Genomic DNA, 22,884 nt, shown 5'->3' with positions numbered 1-22,884 from the left:
ACGCTCTTTAACCAGTCTTAGTTTTTTGTTGTCTTTTGTGTTTTGGTTTTTTTTTAGAAACCTAGAATCCATGCCACTCAAGGACTTAATTTTATTAACTGTTTCTAACTCTGCCCTCCTAAAAAGAGCTCTAAATCAACACCATCATTCCAATTCCTGTTCTGCAATGATAATTAACATCATGTTATAATTTACCAATGTCTCTTACATATGTTACCTCATTTACTCCTCAAAAAATAGAACTCTGAAGTAAATCTCCATTTATGGACATGGAGAAACTGAGCCCCAGGGGGTTCACTCACTTGCTTTAATTCACCAGGCAATAAATGGTCATACCTAGGCCCACACCAAGGCCTTTCAACACCATGTTGCCTCACCATTGTCACCTGAAGTCCTTGAAAAAATTAAGGAAAGACATTAATTGCAGAGCTGGGAATGTATGTTGGTGAAGAGGAGGGTATAGTGATGAGTAAACACATTAGAGGATTTTAACCATGGCAAAAAATTAGTTGTCATATGAGTAAAAAAGAACATCTTTACTTCTTAACTAGGAAGTAAAAGAAAGTTCTTTGCTCAGCAACTCCATACTCATTACATATATTTGAGGGACTTCCTATGTGATCTCCTACAATTTACCCTCCTTTGTTAAATTCTCTCTCTGGGGCTGGAATGCTAGAGAGAATTTTTTAAGTAAAAATAATTAAGCTTTGTCACAGAGTAAATCCCCCAAAGTAATTTATCATAAAGAAAAACTCTAACCCAACCTTTCTCGTACCTGAAAGTACTAATTTAATTTTCCAACAGAACAGCTTTGGGGATCCCAAGAGCAGGATCAGAAAATAGAAGAGAGCCCACCCATTTTATCCTCTTATTCACCTCCTACTAATACAGGTTTGTTCATACCAAGAAATCTTTCACACTTTGCTGAGCCTGGTTTTAAATAATAAAGCTTAGGCCACATAGAATGAGAAAGTCTGTGTCACTAATAATTAGTTTGAGTCCTCTTTCTCCCTTCACAGATGACGAAAGTTGGGGTAATTTTTCAGGATAGCATTGAATGTGAGGTGTCATAAGGCAGTCACAAATGGCTGGCATTTGGTACTTTTTTTTTCCTTTTAACTTTTTTATTTATGTTCCAACTAGTTAACATATAGTATAATACTGGTTTCAGGAGTAGAAGTCAGTAATCCATCACTTACATATAACACCCAGTGCTCCTCACAAGCGCCCTCCTTAATACCTAATACCCATTTAACCTGTCCCCCTGCCCAAATACGTCTTAAACTCAAGTGTTTATGAATTCCTTTCCACTCCTTCCACACTTTCCTCCTGCCCCTAGTCACACAGGCATTGTAACCATGTTCACCCCAAACAGATGACAGGTGAAAATGTTCATTTAAGAGATTGCATTGACATTACCCTGGAAAAAAAATTTTGAAAAGTTACTCGTATATTATCCCAGGCATTTTGATGCCTTTGTCACAATGCAGAACTGCATATTCTTAAATACACGGAATCAGCTTCAAAGGTTTATTTATCTGATACCCGGTAGTTAAAGGAGAATCACAACTGGACCCACACTCTGGACAGGCCAGGCTGGTCCTCCTATATTTCCACAGCAACCTCATGAAGTGTGAATTTTGACATTTCTATTTTGATGCAGTCATGTTAACGCAGCCTCACTGGCACATTCTGTCAAAATGTAAATTCACTGTTTTGTATTTCCAAGTACTTTGTGTGACCCACTTCTCCAACTCTCACCCAATGCTTAACCCTTCACCTGATCAAATGGCATTTTTCACCTTCTAATTTATCCATATGTTCACTGTTTATGTTTGTGCAAATCTTTTATTTATTTTATTCTTAAAAGAAATCATAATTGCTTTAAGTTTAATCTTTCAAAAGCAGGTTAGTCCCTAAAGGTTATGTCATTATCCTCCAAACAATTGCAATGAAGAAGTTTTATACTAATCAGGGGGTGCATACTTTACTGATTCATGAGAAGACTGTTGAAGATTTTGTGTGTACTTTGCAGAATAAGAGAACACATTTTGGAAGCCTGCGAAAAGAAAAGGTGTCCATGCTCACTCCAGATTTTCAAATGGAAAACAAAGAACCATTATCAAGAAGATAAATCAATTTATTAATTGAAAGTAAATGGTTCTGACCATTGACAATACTATATCCAGAATATTCAAGATCCACATGAATTTGAGATTAAGTGAATAGTTAGTACTTTACTTAGCATGACAGGTCACCCTTTCTGAGATAGCAGACATGGAACTCCCATTTTATGTGATTTTCCTACGCAGTAGATTTGAATTTCACTGTCACAAAACTCACCCATGCATAAAATGCTAGTATCTTTACACTTTTATTATTAAACTTTGGGTCATTTACAAGCCCCTATTTTTGCTAAATCTTGCCAAATCGTGGTGCCTCAATCACTTCCTTATCACCTCTGTCAATTCTCTCTTCATTCTAATTGCGTGTCCTTTGGGCCACAAGCCCTCCCTGTGATGCCCCTAGTCACCTGTGGATGCCTGGTTGCCGTCCACACACTGTGAGGCTGTGTAGACCCCTCCATGTATAACCCAATATTATGAAGACATAGAAATAGGTGAGAGAAAAAACAAAAGGATGTAGGGTTAGGAAAATTAAGTGGTAAAGAGAAAGACAGGCATTCGGAGAGTGGCCAAGTCCACTGAAAGGGCAGAAATGAGGGCTAATATCTCTGACCCTGAGATTGAAGCCTACATAGCCTCCTCCAGGGCCTGACATTTTTTGCTCTTCCTGAGGTCACTTTGTTAGACTTTCCCTGCCCTCTATGCTCATACAACTTTGAACTATCATAAGCAGAGACAACTTAAATCTCTTCTTTGCAAGCATAAAAACAAAAAAGAAAATAAAAACAAAAATAGGAGTAAAACAATTAGAATGTCTACCTTGAAGGAAAAGCAGTTTCTAAGAACCAGCAAGCTATTTTTCCACTTGACCACCCAATGCCATCCTCATAAGTAATCTGCAGTCCACCAAGGCAAATGTGTGTATGTGAAGAAATTTCAAGTAGCTGTCCAATCCAAAAATCATCTTTTATCCAATTCAGACAAAATTCTGCTAATAATACATCTTTGGGAGTATTTTTAAAACCGATTTGCTATTATCAGCCTCACTAGAGCCAGCATGTTTGATAATGAAAAGAAAAAACATGCAAATGGATGACCAACACTATCATATTCATTATTTTCAATTCACCTCAGTCTTGTCTTTCAGAAACATCCGCACACAAATTTTAATTCCTAGGGTTATTCTACAATCAGGAAATAAGATAAAAATTAAAAACCTTGCAAAACACAGGCAAAATTGCAAAATATGTTTGAAAACGCTGAAAACACTATCAGAAAAATATATCCTTGGGACGCCTGGGTGGCTCAGTGGTTGGACATCTGCCTTCGGCCCAGGGCATGATCCTGGAGACCTGGGATCGAGTCCCATATCGGCTTTCTGCATGGAGCCTGCTTCTCTTCCTGTCTCTCTGATGAATAAATAAATAAAATCTTTTTTTAAAAATACTTTTTATTTTTAAAAAAAGAAAGAAAAATACATCATTAAATATATGAGTTCCTCTTAAAATAAGTATAATAAAGATCTCAATAAATTGGATTATTCTAACAAAAAATATTAGAATGTTATAATACTGCTTAGTATAAGTTCAAAGTGTTTTCATTAGCTTCTATGCATTTTTGAAGGTAGCAAGTTACATTCTCTCATAACATATATATGCTACTACATTTTCTCTCCCCTAGTGAATTTCCAATTAAAAGATCCTACATAACCTATACTTTAGATACCTTACTTATTATGTAATTTTATTAATATTTCAGTAATATTTCCACATTCTATTTACATTCTTTAAAATATCCTGTATTTCTATGCAAGTTGAGAATTAAGACCCACCGAATATTAACCATAAGACTCTGTATAAATGTCCTTATTGCTACTAAAATGTGATTTTTGCCACACAATTTCACTTATAATAATACAAATTAACACATTCTTTTACATATTTATAAATATCTTAATGACTTTTAAATTGAGAGCAATTTCTAAAAGCACTGGGGGATAAAAGATAAATGCATAAATAGGTGAGAAAATAATTAGAATTCTTGCATCACCTTTGTTACTTGAATGTCTGGTTAAGCATTTCTATACCTGACACACTAATTTAGCTACAATGCAGCAAAACCAGTATTGTGGTAATAGAATATTGATTGTACAGTGTTCAAAGACAAAGAACTTATGTTGTTATACTTTTTATACATGCATGATACTGCAGTACAATATTCACATCAATAATTTCCACAAAATGAACCTCACTACCACTATGCACAATGGTGATTTAATTATGAAACGGTCAATCTTTGGCTTAAACATTTTGTCATACATTAACCTAAAATACAGCAACCATGTGGTCATAGAAGACTTCAGTGTAAAAGCACAGTAAAAATACACTTACCAAGTTCATTTTAGTACATTATTTTCCTTATTTTTATTATTGAGGTTTCTATTCTCCTTATGAACACTTGAGAAAACTTTCTCACAGAGATTCTAGTCTCACAGGGATTAGATATATTCCATTTCTCAGCACATGCAGACACTCACACACACACACACACACACACACACACAACACACATACAAATTAAGAGTGGTTTTATCCAGGTGCCAAAATTAATTTTAAAAAGAATTCCTCCCATGGGGCCATTCTTATAGCTACAATGCCAATGCCGTTTTTACAAATAATTTAGTCATGAAGGGAACAACAAAAAAGATGTTATTTTAGTTACTTGGAAAAGCAAACATAAGATCTAATGAGAATTGTAAATAGAAACCAAAAGGTAATATTGGCATTAAGATTAACAAGTCTTTATTAAAGTGTTGTTTTGATAGAATTAAGCAGTGAGGAATGAGGAATAGGAAACAGTATTTTACAAATTTGAGGGTTGAAAAGGTCACTAGAATTTATCTAAATCAAATGTCACCCAATATTAGCCTCCTTTCCAGCAGCCGTGACAGATGTTCATTCAACATCTGCCTAAATCTCTAGGAAAACTACTTTGTCATCTCCTATATTGACACAAAACCTACTTGTTTGTCTTAAGCTGGTCTCCTATACTACTGGTGAAAGTCTAAAAGGGTACAACTTTTCTGAAGTTTATTTTGATAAAACAAATCACAAAATTCTAAAATGTATCTATTCTTTGGCCTTCTAGTTCTGGTTCTAGGGCTTTATCCTGAGTAAATAATCAGTTATAGATAAGGAATATGAATATTCCATATATAAATTCCACATACATATAAGAAATTTCTTATAAGTAATTTCTTTGATTTGTTACTTAGAAGGGTGAAAATTTGGAAGCAAACTAATGTTTAAGAATGGTAGATTAATAAAGTAAATTATAATAAATCCATACAATAGAATGTCATGCAATTAGCACAAATCATGTTGTAGATAAATGTAGTCACGGTGTGTTTTAATGAAATAATGTATATAAAGTGTTCCATAGAAGTTTCTGACACAGAGGAGACAATATAAAATAATACATTACTAATTTTTAAAATAGGCAATAAAGGAACGTATTCAGCATATATGTATAAATATATATATATATTACTGAAACCCCAAATTCAGCTGCCCATTGCATGGAAGGCCAATACTCAAGAGATAAGTTTTGATTGGAAAGGAATATGAATTTGATTTAGAAGGCTGGCCACCCAAGGAGAAGGTGGACTCTTGTACAAAGGCCAGTTCTGAGGTTTCAGCCTGGCCCAGGGGCTTTTAAAGGGGCTTAGGGCAGTTAATCAGTAAAGAGAGTGCAGTGGTCCATAGCATTCTTGGATTACATGCAGACTCAATGGTGCCAGCTATAGTCCTTATCTCCGTGCTAGGTGGTTGTGCAAAGGGGTCTGGTTCCTTAGTGTCCAGGGGTTGTGCAAGGGGGGGGGGGCGGTCTGGTTCCTTAATGCTTGAGGGTTATGCTCTCTTCTTTCTAGGAAAGGATGCATGATCTATAGATTTACAAAGAAAGGTTAGTTCATCGATCATGCGGGCTAAGGAATGTTGCTGTAGTTTAAAGATGACTAGGTTGGCCAGAGGGCCCAGGCAGCTTCATATATATGTATGAACAGTTACAAGAAAAATATGACAACAGATTAATAAAAGTCATGTTCAAACGGTGAGATTAGAAGAGATTATAGCTTTGTTTCTCTTCCTATTTTCCTGTTTGCCAAGTGTTTTTCATTACATATGCATTCCTTCTGCAATCTAAAAACTAGATGTTATTCTGAATACATGTATTTATTTTACTGATACTTGATGAATACCTAACTGTATGCTAGGTACCAATTAACAAGGCTTATATTTCATCATTTCATTACATAACCACATTATATGCTGATAATAAATATGTGCATATATTATATACATATATAATACATACTATATATATGTAAACATAAACAGGAAGGATATATGCCAATTTCATGATAGTAGAAACATCTGGAAAAGAGAAGGCAATAAGTTTGTGGAAGATTAAAAATAAATTTAAATTGCATCTATAAATTTCATTTTTTAAAAAGGAAAATATCTAAATCAAGTGATAAGGTGCTACCATTTTTCAGTTTGGGTGGTGAGTGTGATCATCCTGGGTTCATTCATCTTTTAAAGATCAACAATATAAAATATGCAATTCAATGATTTTTAGGAAATTTACAAAGTTATGCAACTATCTCCATTATCTAATTTTACAACATTTTCATTACCCCAGTAAGATCCCCCATTTTCCTTCACCATTAATCCCTGTTATCACCTTTAGTTCCAAGCAATCACTAATCTACTTCTGTCTCTATTGGTTTGCCTAATTGCAGTATTATCTTACAACTGAAGCAAATTGTGATGTATTCTTATAATATATAACTCAGTCAACAACAATGATGAATCTTACAGACAAAATGCTGAACATAAGTAGCCAAATAAAAAGTATATGCTACATGATTCCATTTATGGAAGTTCAAGAACAGCAAACACCATTCTGTAATGATAAAGCTCCGAATAATGGTCATCGCTGAGAGGGATATTGACTTGAAGAGGGAAGGAGGGAGACTTCTGAAGTGCTGGAAATATTCTATATATTGATCTGGGTAGTAGCTATGTGGACACATACATATGTGAAAATTAATGAACCAATTCATTTAATTTTTTTCTTTTATGCTTCAATAAAAATTTTTAAAGAAAACAATTCCACAGTCATTACAATTCTTCTGCCTCAAACCCTTGCTTACCTCATCATTCTTCCCCTCCCCTTCCACTTCTGTTTCTAACACATTATTGCCAAGTTGGACATAAAGTGTCTGAGAAATGTTACAGAAACCATTCAGTTATTTGATTAAAAGATGTGGAAAAAGTCAAAGCAGGTGTCACAAACTCATCTTCTCTCTTCTCTATTAGTCTACACTTGTGAACTGATGTGCTAGGATGATGTATGTCCTATGAGAAGAAAATGTTTATGAGGATAATGATGCAACAATGAAAAAGAGAGTAAATCACTGATGTTAGCTGAAAACAGCTATATAGCCAGCACCAGAGCCAAATTGCTATGTTTAAAAAAAAAAATCACTTAGGGATCCCTGGGTGGCGCAGTGGTTTAGCGCCTGCCTTTGGCCCAGGGCACGATCCTGGAGACCCAGGATCGAATCCCACGTCGGGCTCCCGGTGCATGGAGCCTGCTTCTCCCTCTGCCTGTGTCTCTGCCTCTCTCTCTCTCTCTCTCACTCTCTCTCTGTGTGACTGTCATAAATAAATAAAAAAAAATTAAAAAAAAAAAATCACTTAAAAAAATAAATAAAATTTTAAAAAAAGAAAGAGAGAAAGAGAGAGAAAGGGAGGGAGAGAAGGAGAAAGGGAAGGACTTGCCAACAACGCAGTTCAACTACTTGAATTTTTACATACCTTTTTTTAAAGTATGAAATATACCATGTAAAAAGATAACAAGACTGAAGAATTTTCCTTTGAAAGCCACCTTAAAGTAGTAGTACATGCTACTTAGATGTTAAAAGACTAGTGCTTGAATATTACAAAGTATCTGGTATTCAAAAATCACCAATGTAATAAGGAGTCACACTCTGTGGTTTCTGTGTCCTACATAGTGTGCTTCGGTAGGCCAATCCATCAGGGGAACCCAGCACCACAAACCCACCTCTAAATACACTACTTAAACAGAGGGGGGAAAAAAAAACAGAGGGCAATGACACCAGCTATTACACGGCCATAGTCTCTAGGGAATGCCAGGCTTTTGGAATCATTTAATCAATCCCTATCACAACAACTGTGCTTGATAGTGTGCATCTTAAACAGCTACTGCTCATTTGAGGAGATTGTGGGAGAGCACTGTCTAGTGAATTCCTAGCATCACTTCAATAACATTCTTCAATAATGCAGCCATTTTCAGAAGAGAATTATGCAATTATTCAGTAGCAAACCTGAAAATAATTCTCAGGCCCTTTTATTAGGAAATCAGAGTGCTGTCTCATTGTTTCAAAGCTATCTTCTTTCTCATGTTAGACCCCAATTCCAGGCCAAAATCAAATTATAAAATCTAGCCATCAACATCTATTCAACAATAATAATATTCAGCAGTTGAAAGCCTATTACTTTATTGTGTATTAATCAACAATCTTTTAGTTGCAAGTGATAAAAATCAAGGACAGTTCAACTTAGCTTTAAGGAATAAAAAAGAGGAAGAGCTAACTAATGGATTAGGTTTGCATCTAAGAGTTGAGGGTTTAGTACTGATTTCAGGCTTAACTAAATGCAGTTCTCCACTCCTCATCTCTTTCTCTGCTTCTTTGCATGTTGACATCAATTTCTTTTACAGAAAAAGCAAAGAACATAACTTCAAAAGGCACAAATTTATATTTTCAATAGAGTTTATGACCAAAAGAAAATATGACCCTTCCTTCGCCTCCCTCCCCGACACGAGGCTCATACATCAAATCTTACCAAAAACTTAACCTAGTTTTGGATCACATGACTATCCGTCAACAAATCACTAAGACCAAGGGGGAAGAACATGTGATACAATTGGCCATTCTGTCATAAACCTGCCCCTGAGGCAGAGAAGAGAGTGCCTCAGGACAAGGAGCTCCCATAGGACTACACAGAGTTGAGGAAAGGATTTTTTCCAAAAGAAAATTGGTGTGCTGGTACTAAGGGAGGAAGAAATGGTGAGCAAGCCAAAACAACAGATGTCTACTATTGTCATCACACTTAAGAACTAATTCTTTCCATGTACTCAGCAGAGATTTTTCTGGCAAAGAGAACATGTGTCTCTGATCTTCTCTGGTACAACAATGCAAAATAGTACTGTTGTGGACATTCAAGAACCCTGAAAGTCATTTGAGAGATTCAAATGTAGGGGGAAAAATTTACACTTGTCGCTTCATAAATTTGATAATAAAAATTTGGTAAGGAAAAAGTTATGCCTCCATCCACCATGAACACATTTTGAAATTGACCTACTTTTTAAAACATGAATATTCTGACTTGACTGCATCAAAATTATAACCAAAAATGCCAAAAAAAAAAAAAACTCATTTATTTTTGTTTGAACGATGTGTTAAGTCAAACGGATGCCTCTAAGCCTTATCCCATCTGTCACCTTTGCTGTACCTGATGAAGCTGAGCATTGGGTGAAGCTGAAGGATGTCTATTCCATACATTATGCAATGGTCAAAAACATGAGAAACAAACAAACAAACAAAACTACAAGGAAATCTAGGTAAATACATCTATAAGTATAAACTTGGGATGTCAAAATATTTTTAAAACAAAGTACCAAGGCCAAAACAATAAAGGAAAGATGAATAGATTTGACTACTACAATAAACATAATTAACAACAAAATTACGAGAAAACGGAAAAACAGCAAAAATATTTCAAGCCTATATTATAGAACAATAGTATTTCTAATATAAGAGCTTTTGAAAAAAAAAAGAGCTTTTGAAAATCAATAAGAAAAAGACAAACAGCAACAGAAAAATGGTCAAGAAACATGTGTGAGTAATTACAAAAGAACTAAATGAAAATATATAGTCTACTGACATGGGAAAAGATGTTCATATTTATTATTAAAGAAATAAAAAATAAGAAAATTTGATTTTACTTATATTGGCAAATGTTAAAACAATAGGCAATTCTGGAATTTCTCAAGGTCTCCAGGCACACGGGACCCTTGCTGATGGTGGGAAGAATCTAGATCCCCAAATAATATGAATGATGTGTTCTCATTATTTTCTAAGCATATGTATACAAACTGTCTTTAACAATGATTATATCTGAGGGGCAGGGTTGTAGTTGATTTATATTTTCTCTTTATATGACTCATTGTTTGACTCTTTTATGGTTAAAAATAACACCATTCTTAAGTGTTTTGTGTGTTGTTGTTTTTTAACTTTCATTGGCAGGGGGGAAATCACTTTATTGGTTGATTTGTAGAACTTGTTAAAATCAAAGTTTATCAAAATAGCTACAGCTAAAAGTCTATCAGTATTTTATGTATTTCTAAGATAATACTGTTCACCTTTTTGCATCCACTGCCTCATATCTGCTAGCACAGAATTTCCTAAACTGTTCCATCACATTGTTATTACACAAAAAGAACAATATATTGGAAATTCTAAGAGAAGCAAAATTAGGCAGGTTTTATTGTTCCAGATCTTCTCAGAATATTAAATATGCTAACACAATGTAATATTTCCCAAATTTATTTTGCTACAGATTTTTTTTTTAAGGAAGATTCTTAATGTATTAATGCTCCAAAGAACAGAATGAGGCAAGTATTGTTGCCTGTCCTGGTCTTCTTAAACTCATGACTCTATTTGCAAGTGGATCTCACCTATAGTCCAGTTCACCTCATCTCCTTATAGGTATGGAGCACCTCACTTTCTGAGCCAGGTCGCCACATCAAACCAAGATTATCAACAATCCTTGTTGTATGACTAAAGATGGAACTTTTTTCAGTTATCATTTTATTATATTTGTCCTCTGCTTTTCGAAAGTTGGACCTTTACAACTTCTTCCTTAGTTTTTCTCTATTGGCTTGGACATTCCCATTTAGTTTCCTTTGCAGATGCTATTGCATTGTCGGCTTCCTCTGCACATTTTGCTTCTTGACTGTTGATTTTTCCCTGGAGGTTCTGTGTGGCAAACACTCTTTGACTCCAAACACTCCTGGGTGATCTCATGCTTACCTATTATTTCAACACATAACTCTAATAAGCTCATGAATCATAAATCATAAGGCCTCTTCAGCCCAGATCTCTCTTCTAGGTTTAATGTTTACATAAACTACCCTCCTTAATATCTCTGCGTGGAAGCCCTACAGGCATGTCAGACTGAACATATCCAAAACTGAAAAGTATTTGTTCCCTCCCATATGACATTGTTCCCTACATCAATAAATGATGTCATTCATCCATCCAGTTTCCAGCAGCTTCACCTATTTATCTCCCTCACACACCAGGTCTGTAAATAATTCCTGTTGCTTAGCCTTCCTGATATCTCCCCAAAGATCCATTTCTCCCCATCTCAGTGGCCATTATCCCCGTTCTCAACACCTTCATTTGTCACCCAAATTACTGTGGCTCTTCCAATGAATAATTTTCCTTAAGTCTTGTCCTTTACAACCCATTGTCTTAGTTGCAATATGGTGATCACAATAAAACTCAAATTCAATCATTTCATCTCACCTTGAAGAGTAATATTGCCCCAAAGAAAAATTTGCATTGCACATATCAGTTCATGAGTTGACTTTTGCCCACCTCTTTAGCTTCACCTGTCACCACTCCCCAACTCAAAGTATATCCTCTAGCCAGTAATATTGAACAGTAGTATGAAGTTCCTTAAGTGACACCAGAACTTTCTTCTCTTTCTTTCTCCCTCCCCCAAACTCATCTGCTCCCAATTCTTTCTCAACATTCAAGATTCAAAATGTACGTCACCACCATAGGAAACCTGATTTGCCAATATTGGGTTAAGCATCCTTTATATAGGATGCTGTATTACTCTATTCTTTCCCCTATTATTACATACATTATACTGATGACTTGTTTCCTGATAACTTGACTGGAGTAGCCTTAAAGGCAGGATCTATGAATTATGCATCATGTCATGATCAAGAATAGCCCAGGATCTGACACATAGGAGACCACTCACATTTAAGGTCCTCATTTGTATAATGGAGACAGTGTCCTACTAAGTTTACAGATTTATCAAAGGATCAAATATGGCTTTGTCAAATAAAATACAGGATAATCAGTTAAATTTGAATTCCACATACACAAGGAATAATTTTTAGTATAAGCATATCTCATGCAATTTTTAGAACGTACTTACACTAAAAACTTACTGTGTGTTCTGTAGGAATTCAAACTTAAGTGGGTTTTTGTTTATTTTTTGGCAACCCTAATCAAATAAGATTTTATATGTAGGCAAGTTCTTTATAAACTATAAAACTTTTTACAAAATGTAAGCAAATATAAGCTCTGTTCTTTTAAAACTCCAGTACAGATTTAAAATGAATGAGAGATGCTTCCATGTCAAGCTTCTGTGATTTTTACCCATTATTGATAAATCCTGCTCTGTGAATTTATTCACTCTCCCTAAATTAAACAAAAGTCTTTTTGAAAACAGAAGTCATTTCTTGGGGAAATATGTTTAATTTCAGGCAACCAGGTACTAAGATGCATACTAACCACCTAAAATGATCATGACAATAGAGCAAAAGAGGATAAAGGGGGGAGGAGAGAAAGAGACTTAAAACTGTTTGAAATCAAGCAATTTCAAAAGAGAAAACCCTGGGTCTGACACTTTTTTTTAACACTATTTCTATGGTTACTTCCATGAGTTTGAAACCTACTGATCTACACTTCTGTACACTAATTAATCTAAATAAATTAGTGAAATATAGTTTTCTAATAACCCACGATTTAAGATGTAAGAAGCATCAATATTAACTAGAAAAATCCTTAGCCTAGAAAGAGCTAAGATGCATACTTCTTCAACTAACTCTCATGTCTCACCAGCCTGGGCATCTGTTTTTCCCTTTTTTTTAAATCTTATTTATTTATTTTATTTTTTGAGAGAGAGAGAGAGAGCAGGGAGAGAGACAGAGAGAGAGAGAAAAAGAGAGAATCCCGGGGACCCCAATGCAGGGCTTGAGCTCACAACTCTGATATCATGACATGAATCAAAATTAAAAATCGGATGCTCAGCCCACTGAGCCACCCAGCACCCATTTTCCCATCTTTAAAAAAGATGGTAGTATTTTACTGAATATTCACTGATATTATCATGCTATAGGCATTACTATAGAAATAAAACGTAAAATACATCTTATTTGTACATTATTTTATCAAATGCACCTCATCAAATGTAATTCACAGCTCTCCTTTTTTCATCTGCTATAATTATAGAAGTCTAGTTCATCCACAGATAGCAAGTAAGGCTAACAAAGTTTTAGCGGTGGCATAATAATGATGCTAACAATTTCAGTGAAATAATGAGAGATCCACATTGGCAATGTCCAGATAGAAGAAAAGCCACAGAAGCATCACCCCTCCCATTCTCCTTTTCACTCCTCCAGAAGGAGAGAGAAGGGACTAATTTGGAACTGAGCTTAAATGTCACAAGTACTGGGACCTCAGGAACAAGGACAATTACCAGAATCACTGGCCTGGAAGAGCTTCAAGAAATCATCCCAGAAAGACACAAATCAGCCCTGATCAACTGATTCCTTTGCAAGGAGCAAAGTTAAAGGATAGACATTCAGGCTTTACAAACACCAAAACCACGGAGGAGGCTCCCCGAATCATACCTGAGTTACATAAACAGTTTGGTCTGCTCATCGTCCTACATCCTTCACCCACCCTCCCAAGTTCTCAGAAGGTTTGGGCTGAGGGTGAGGATAGAGGGGACAGCTTGCAGGGCCCCTCAGGTAAGGCCAGGAAAGGAGACAGAGTCAGCTATTAAAGAATGGGGGCAGGCATTTTGAAGAGGACATTTATTATTCCCTTGCTTCTGATGAGCACTGTACCGTCCCCCTAGTAGACTATGGCCTTTCTCCCTGACTTGTGCACGGGATGCTCTAACAGGGCACTGCCATCTTCTTACATGGTCCCATTCAGAGCCATAGTGACTTGTCCAGGTGGTAAATGATCCAAGATGGCCGGTCATCAGCCTCCTTCATGATTTTCTAAATTAAAAGGAAAGGAATAGTCTGACTCTCAGATGGGGAAGCAAGGAAAACATAAGGCAGTAAGGCCACATTGAAAGCCACGTGGAAGAAGTACAGCTGCAGAAAAAGTGAACGCAGCCAACAAGCACGCAGAAGTGCAGATCAGAGGCAGCTGGAGAGAGTCCTGCTCTGTTCGAGGCCTCATTCTACTTGTGGTCCTGCCCTTGCCTGTTTTGTTCAATCTGGGAGCCAATAACTCCCCGATGTCCCTTTTCCCTGGGTTTTTCACATTGAGACTGTCTGGAACCCTGAGTGAGAACATTTGCAAAGGCGAAGAGCAGCTGCATAACTGACAAAATGTCTGATGAGGGCCCCCAATCTCTGCCTTTCTCCAAACTATTGGGAAAATATGCCACATTATAATAATCCAGGCAGAATGTGCTTTTCTCTAATGATTTATGGTACCAATTAATTTGGGAGAGGTCTTTATATGAGCAGTATAGAAAAGTTTAAGAATTATAGCAGAGAAACTTGGGTAAGTGCAGTAATGTATTTGGTATTGATTATACTCTCATGGATATTTGATCAGACATTTATAATTTGGCTATTCAACAGTTCAGGAGGGGAGGGCTTGAATTTTGCTGCCAAGTAGACAGAATTACGAACTATCCACAGGCCATTTGACAGAGAAGCCTTCCACTGACTGCGTTCCAAGAAGGGGTATGCATGTTCACACAATCTCCGCAAACACTGCCTGACAACATCTCCATCTTAGAGATTCAAAATGCATGTGAACACATAAAAGTAGTATTATCAGTAAATAAATCTGCATAATTTTGTATAAGTCTTAAACAAACTTATTTGCACAGAGAAAGATTTGTTTTATTCTTCCCACACTCAACCAACCCCAGAGCAGTTTGTTCTTAAAACCAGTTTGCATTGAATACCAGTAAGAGAAGCATGCGCTATAGACTGACACCAAAGATTTTTAGGGATTTTCACCCATCCTCTTGTCACAGAGCCTCAATGCCAAACTAAATCATGTGTTTTAGTGCCATAAAATCATAGGCAGATTTTAAAGAGGTCCAGGCAAATTCTTTCCTAGTCAAGTACATTTTTGTTTGTATGCTAATGGTATTGTAACTTACTGTAAGAGATCAATTAAAAATTCTATCTCCAATTTTTACCAGACCCTTGAAAGCCCAAATGGGCAGATGGATAGAGTTACAGGGGCTGTGGTGGTGTAGCTTTGCTGCTAGGAAAGAAGTGGGAAATGATATAACTCAAGAGAAGTGCCAACTGGCTCCATCTGATGAGAGAGAGAGAAAATGAGGTGTAAAGCTACATGGGGTAGGTCAAGGAAGATGAGGGTCCCCAATTTGGTAGTAAAGATGTGGTAGTAAAGGGTATGAATACAAAAGATCAGATGCATGCTGCTTGGCCTGGTATAGAACTGTGGATGCCGATGGAAGTTCTGGCTGGACCCCCAGCTGTGTGATGGACTGCACACCAGAAGAGCAACTTCTCATTCCTGTCAGAACCAGAAATTCCGTCAGAGTAGAATCAGACAAAGGAGAAATTTGCTGCTTCTTGCTGGGCCAGCTCCTTTTTCTGATGCCCTCCCACTGTAATATGATTCCAGAGCACCAAGGGCATTTAAATCAGCACAAGGTGACAGGAACAAGTGCGCCCAAGAAACCTGCTCATTCACAGATAAGCACATCTACCCAAGTGTGGAGAATCATTTAGAACCATTCGAAACCAAATGAACTGTCAATACACACTGGACAATAGCTCGTAGAGATAAAAATTGTAGAGTTAGTCCTGCCTCCCCTAGGCAGAATAAATACCACATTAAATTCACTGGAAGGCACTTAAGATGCCTTTAAAAGACAAGTTTTTGATCATGTGAAGGATGAAAGATTAATTTTCCCCTGAAAAAGGATTTGTCACGTAATAGCCAGTAGTACTAATCATTAGAAATAATTACAAATGGTACATAAATAGATTCAAACAACCATATAAATAAGGATGTAAAAAATTCATGAGCTGCCATCCCTTACTAAACTGTACCTAATTTGGCAATATTTTAATGACTTGACAGTATTATAATAAAATCAGGGTGTCTAGAATAAATCATTTCCATTTTTCACTACTGAAAACATAACCCAAAGCTTTTCATTAATCCCACTCAGCTATATTCAAAAGGAAAACACTGTATTCAACAATATCCAGAATTTAATGGAATAATTCTAGGATAAACTTTAAAGCTATTTTTAAATTTTTTTCCAAATAAATCTTATGAATATGTCTGGTAAATAATTTTCTTTTTTTTTTTAATTATATTACAGTTCTTGGTTATTTCATGCTAGCCTCAAAGCTGCATACATACTATCAAGTTTCAACTCTTTCAGCATTGTCTTGAATTCCTCAGGACTGAATGACTAAAGTAAAAATGTATTCCGTCTTGTTAGTGCTTCCTTTTTTTCTTTTAAGATATTATCTATTTATTCATGAGAGACACAGAGAGAGAGAGAGAGAGAGAGAGAGGCAGAGACACAGGCAGAGGGAGAAGCAGGCTCCACCCAGGGATACCAATGTGGGACCAACGTGGGACTCGATCAGGGGTCTCCAGGATCACGCCCTGGGCCGAAGGCAGGTGCTAAATCGCTGAGCCACCCGGGCTGCCCTTGTTAGTACTTTCTTACAAAATAAGTATATGTGTATCTATTGCTGGAAGTTCAGTTGCTTTTGACCTGCCATTATCAACAAGTTACCAGAATAATAAATTTTTGCAAAATAATTTCACCTCTTTGGCTACTAATGCAGATTTATTAATAATCCATTCTTTACCAGTTCCCAGTAAGATAAAACATATAATGGCATTAAATAGTAATTTGGATATGTTACTGACTTTATATTTTGGCAATGTTTCATGCCTCATTTGCCTGAAAACTCATTAGATTAGCACAACACCATGTTTTAATGCAATAGGTTCAGACTTATTTTTCCAAGTAAGTTGAGCCCTGCTTATTTTCTGTGCTTTCATGCTTGAGTTAATAAATTGCAAAGTTTCCCTCTTCTGTTTGCTCTGTTTTCCTTTATATACCATTTGTTGGTGGTTCTCTATTTTGAGAGAGAGGGAGGAGATGAAAAGTAAATTATCCCCTTGGGCTTGTGAAATAAAGTTTGCCTCTCGACAATCTGCAACCTCAATCATTTCTTATATTTTACGGAGCCTTCAATCTGTGACAAGTATATGCACTAAACTAACATATCAATGGGGAAGAAACCAGAACACAGTGGTTGGAAGTGTGCCTGGCGAGGACCGCAATGGGAATTACACCCTTTCAGTAAGTGTGATCACTGCAGCGATGAGGGCTTGGAGACTAGTGAGGCAGGTGACTTCATCGTGTCCCAGCAGAGCCCCAGAAGACCTCCACAATCCTTTGACACCCAGATGAGGGTATATTTAACACTGAGATGTATCTTGACCTTCTTCCTGGTCCATCCCTTTTATAGTTAGGTTACACTTTAATGGAACTAAAATTTATGCTTTCTTAGGGACAAATTATTAAATCAGAATAAATCAAAATTTCATCCCAATGAGTCATGTTGTCTGGCCAATGGTCTCCCTTTTCTGCGTTCAGGTGGCCTTTGAGAGTCATCTTAGTTATGAAAGTTTCAGTGGATGCACAGATTAGTTATCTCTCCTCCCACTGCCCTCCCAGGCTCTAATCATTGCATAGAAACAATCACATATCTTCTTCAATATCTGAAATACTTTCTCTTTTTCTTGCCAACTGTCCACATTTTACATGGTCTCTCTGGTCCTTATGTGCCCCAGCTCTCACTGGACATCCCACCATGGCATTCCCAGCTCAGTGCTCTCACCTCATCGTGACCACAGAAGGAAGCACCTGTGGCCTGACCCTCTGTTCAGCCAGTAATCATATTCCACCTCTCCTTCTCATGTAGTGTATTTTAGCCCCCCAATAAGATACATTACCCTTTTACATTACCCAATTTTTCATGTAGTGTATTTTAGCCCCCCAATAAGTTAGCATGTGATATCTCTATCATATTCATATCCCCAATAGTGCCCTAAAAAGAGTGCATGCTTAATGGATTCTTACTACTTATTTGCTTCATCTTACAGATACCTCTGAGACAAAAACAGAGCACAAAGCTTTTTTCCTCCCCTTCTCTGTCTTAAATTCACATCTATCACCCACACTCATATTCTTGTTCCAAATTAGATTTTTTTCCCTGGACATTTCAAGAAACTACTCATTGTAGCACAGCTCTAAAAACTGAACTTGGACTACTGTAACTTGACCAGCTCCTAAGAAAAACTTTAAAAAGCCCTTTGCATCCAAATGTCACAATCATGTTTACCCCAGAGGGCTGTCTTCACTAAACTTGGAGAAATCTCCATTTTTATGATATTCTGGTCATTCTTGGGTGATCCACTGTCCCCTTACAGTTAGTACAAGGTGGAAAATTACTATAAAGCAGTGAAAAATAATTTTTTATTCAAAAGTGTATCATTAATGACTACCGTCATGCCCAGACTGCTGTGGTTCAGTGCTCTGTGTTCTTTTAGGTAATGGTTAAAGTACGGCCACAAAGGGAGACACAGGAAAGATACACAAAAACAAAGTTTGTCATACTCACAGGTCCTGGGGCGGGGGGTTCACCACATGCCACACAGAGTCACAGGAGAAGCACCAGGTTTGGGTCAGACAGCAGAAGATAGGAGCCAGGAAAGTGCATAAGCCACAATCTTAGTAGTGTTCCTGTAGGAAAGGCAAGGCAGGGCAAGATACACAGTTCAGGACTGGCTGGTTTTCAGGACTGGCTGGTTTTAATGACTTCAGTGGGCACCTACCTACACAGGTGGTGTCCAGTTTCCTGGTACCTGGCTCCAGGATGATTAGGATAGAAGAATACTGCCTCATGAGGTGTATGAGCTGGAGCTAGACATAAGACCCATGGCTCTGCGTTGGTTTCTTACATAGTGATGGCATGCTCCAGCTGAGTCTTTTGCCATCTCTAAAAATTGGCCAGCCTCAGGAGGGGCAATCTCTGCCCAGCCAGAAAGATTATTTTTGTCAAAAGGTCATAATATACAGAATATAAAAAAATACAATTCATGCAGGAGCACAGCACATCAGCAAATGAGATGGACAGCAGTGCCGTCTAGTGCTCAAGTAACTCAACTGTAGATTCTTCAGATGGCTTGACTCACATGACAGCTTAGTCTCTGTGGGGTGTCGGGCAAATTACTTCATCTCCCTGCAAATCACCTTCGTCCATACAATGAAACAGAACTTGTAGAGTAGTCTTGAGGATGAAATGAGACATATACACAAAGAACCCAGCCCAACATCTATGCCATGTAGACAGTAAAGTTTTTCAAAATAAACTGAGTGTTTTGAAGGGGAAAGAGAATTGATCTAAAAGTTGAATGGAGTAATTGAGTGAGGAAACAAAGGCAGAAAGTAGCCTTGCAGCAGAGAACTATTTGGAATCAGGGCATGGCTTCCAAAGATTTACTTTTGGTCTCAAACAATTTTAGCACCCCAAATGTGCCTTTTATTCCTTAGCTTTTTTACAGTTACTTTTTAAAGTGCTTTGCCAAGCCTATCTACACATGGAAAAATGGTAGACAGAGTATACTATTTCTATTCTGTAGATAAGAAAAATAAATCTCAGTGAGGATAGCCTGAATTGTCCCTGTCACTAGTAAATGATCCTCACAAACCAGAGCTGTCTAAACACCTGTCCCAAGACTCCTTCCACCACACACACACACACCAATCTGATTCAGAGAAATCACTTCCTTTTCCATTTGGATCATAGGTGTTACAAAACTAGAGTTAAAACTATCCATCAAAGGCCAAATATGATATTTACAGTACCTAACTGATATTTCAGTATTTCCTCCACATACACGACATTTGCATTAGAAAGCAAGTTTCACACTGTCAGGAACTCAAATAACTTGAAGATCCAGAGTCTCTAGAGCTGTTCTGGCCAATATGGCAGCCAGTTACCACATGGGGCTATTGAACCCTGGAAATATTTTGGACATACTGAGTCAAAGTATATTATAAAAATTAACTCCCCCTGTTTCTGGTTTATTTTGTGGCCACGGGGAATTTTTTAACGCAGCAAGTGTTATGCTTCCACTGGGCTGAGCTGTAAGATTCACTATGGCCCAAAAGCTGTGTTCCTTCAACATACCTTTGTGCCCAGGGCTCTTCACCGCTGCAGTAACACTCAAGTTAATATGACTGAGGCATAATTCTCTGAGGCCAATTAATCAGTAGTGCCTTTGTAAGGAAGCAATTGTCTCTCATCATACATCAGTTCAGTAAAGCAGGTTGATATGCTCCCATACCTACTACAGCTTGGCAGTTATTGTAGCCCCAGGGAGTAGCATTTGCTCAATATGGGAGAGACCAATGCAGGTCTGTTGCTAAAATAATCTCTTTCCATCTAACATCAAGCAATAAAAGATGATGAATGTTAATTTTTTTCACACTATCATCACGAGGAAAGGATCTGACAAAATTGAGTATTTTATAGAAAGGTCAAGTACTGTTAACAAAGTTAATTTTACTGGATCTGCATGTCATGCAGTCTTCATTCCAACTCAAGACCCGATTGCGAGGAGCCCTTTGAAGTTCTGTGGGTACATATAATAGAAATGACATTTTTACCTGCTAACTTAGCACCAAAATGTTCACAATGTCAAGTGGGAAATTAATAATTACACTGCTTTTTACCACTGAATGTCTGTCAAGGAGAATAAAACTGTGTCAAGCAGAAGCAAAGAGATGGAAGCATTAGTGACACCATCTCATGTCCCTGCATGAAATAGCAAACCGAAGACAAGTTCAATATGTTCCCCCCGAAGTTAATAGACACATAGAACTAGTGTAATAGGACAAATTAAATTAAATATTCAGCCTGCCTTTGCTATGTACCAAGAAATAAATTCTGTCACATTTAAGTGGGAAAAGATTTAAGTCAAATAAGGGTAAAAATCTCCAGTTCAGAAATCAAACTTCTGTAACAGATTCATCTTTACCCATATGATACCCATACTCACGCTAATGAGAAGAAGCCAGGTCAACTTTCCAACTAGTTACATCAATAAAGAATCTCAAAACGCTGATGGCATCAGATTATCTATTCACATCTGAGTATTGTGGCCACTTGGGGTTTGGCTAAAAGGTGGATCAAGCCAGTTGCCAACTGAAAGCGTTTTAACTATAAAAGTTTGTATCCTCTAGGGTTTCTGTGAAAAATTGACACACTTATAAAACACACTTCATAAAGCAAGCATCCTCTACATGATCTGATTTGTAAGCCACTAGAAAGAAATATTGGAGATATATATATATACATATCTATATCCATTGATAAATATAATCTTACATATATACAGGTAAATTGGTAAATATTGGTAAATATATATCTTACCAATGGTAAGTATCTTACCATTGGTAAATATATATCTTATGTAGATATATAGATATATCTTACCATATATCTTACCTTAGATATATGTAGATATATCTTACCAATGGTGAATATCTTACCATTGGTAAATATATATCTTACCAATGGATTCTGAAAATTCCTCATTAATAAGAGTCATCCATAAAATCCTTGTTCTTAGCAGCAGTATTTCTAAATCACTTACTTATCAGGATTATTAGACAAGCCAGCCTCTTACCTAGTCTAGAGGAGAGAATAGGGGATGCAGATGTTAAAATCTAAAGGGAGTGAGGGTACTATTTCAGAGGCACTAGAAACAGGAGGCAGAGAGTACTCAGACTAACAGTACACTTCAATTTCCTCAGGAAAAGAAGTGAGTAATCGTCTTAAGATGGCTGGGGTCTCATGTTCACCCTGCATGAATCATGTTAAAGATAAATGTATGCTTTGCGTTCATCATGGGCTTAAATTCCAATAGATCATCCCCTTAAGTCTCTGGTGTTAAATAATTTTTTAAGAATACTAAAGAGCTTAGTGTTGTAAAGGAAATTCACCTGGGTAACAATTTCAAGATGCGGAGAGTCTCAGAGCCCTGCTTTTATCACCAGCTGAAAAGCCAATAAGTTTAATTGTCTCTAAACAATCTCCAGCTGTGTAACCCTCTTTCCATGCAGGATCCTTATAAAAGAAAGGCCCATAAAATAGTTTTCTAAGCACCGTATTTATGCTGGGATTTAAATTTCAATTACAAAGAGAAATTATATCTCCCATTTGATGCAAATGCATTTGAACACGTTATGACTATAAAAGTAAAACCTGCTTAATCCTCTCATAAACTTAGTAATTTTATAAAACTCATATTGTTTCATACGCATAAAATGTGAATGACAATCAGCATTCTAAACAGTAGCCTAAATCAGAAACATAAGACTTTATAATATTCTCAATGTTTTCTCCTCCCATTTACTCTTCATAACAAGCAGAGTGAAGTATGCCTCCCATATTTTTAAAGGGAAAATAGGAGTTTATTATTCTACAATTCCTGGATCTCATGGATCTAATGTTCTACACAAAAGGCGCT

The 22,884-nt window shown here is 36.8% G+C and overlaps 1 long non-coding RNA gene across 1 annotated transcript in view; it reads right to left on the bottom strand.

Moving 5' to 3' along the window:
- LOC140636639 (uncharacterized) overlaps positions 1-22,884 on the bottom strand; it is a 255,522-nt gene that overhangs the window by 201,853 nt on the left and 30,785 nt on the right. Inside the window, exon 2 of the long non-coding RNA XR_012033868.1 lies at positions 18,969-19,090. This is a non-coding gene — a long non-coding RNA (uncharacterized lncRNA). The remainder of the gene's footprint in view (positions 1-18,968; positions 19,091-22,884) is intronic.

The sequence above is a fragment of the Canis lupus genome, chromosome 1 (assembly GCF_048164855.1).
Source record: "Canis lupus baileyi chromosome 1, mCanLup2.hap1, whole genome shotgun sequence".
Classification (NCBI taxonomy): Eukaryota; Metazoa; Chordata; class Mammalia; order Carnivora; family Canidae; genus Canis; species Canis lupus.
Note: the sequence above shows the minus strand (reverse complement) of the source record. Positions and strands in the feature narration are given on the sequence as shown.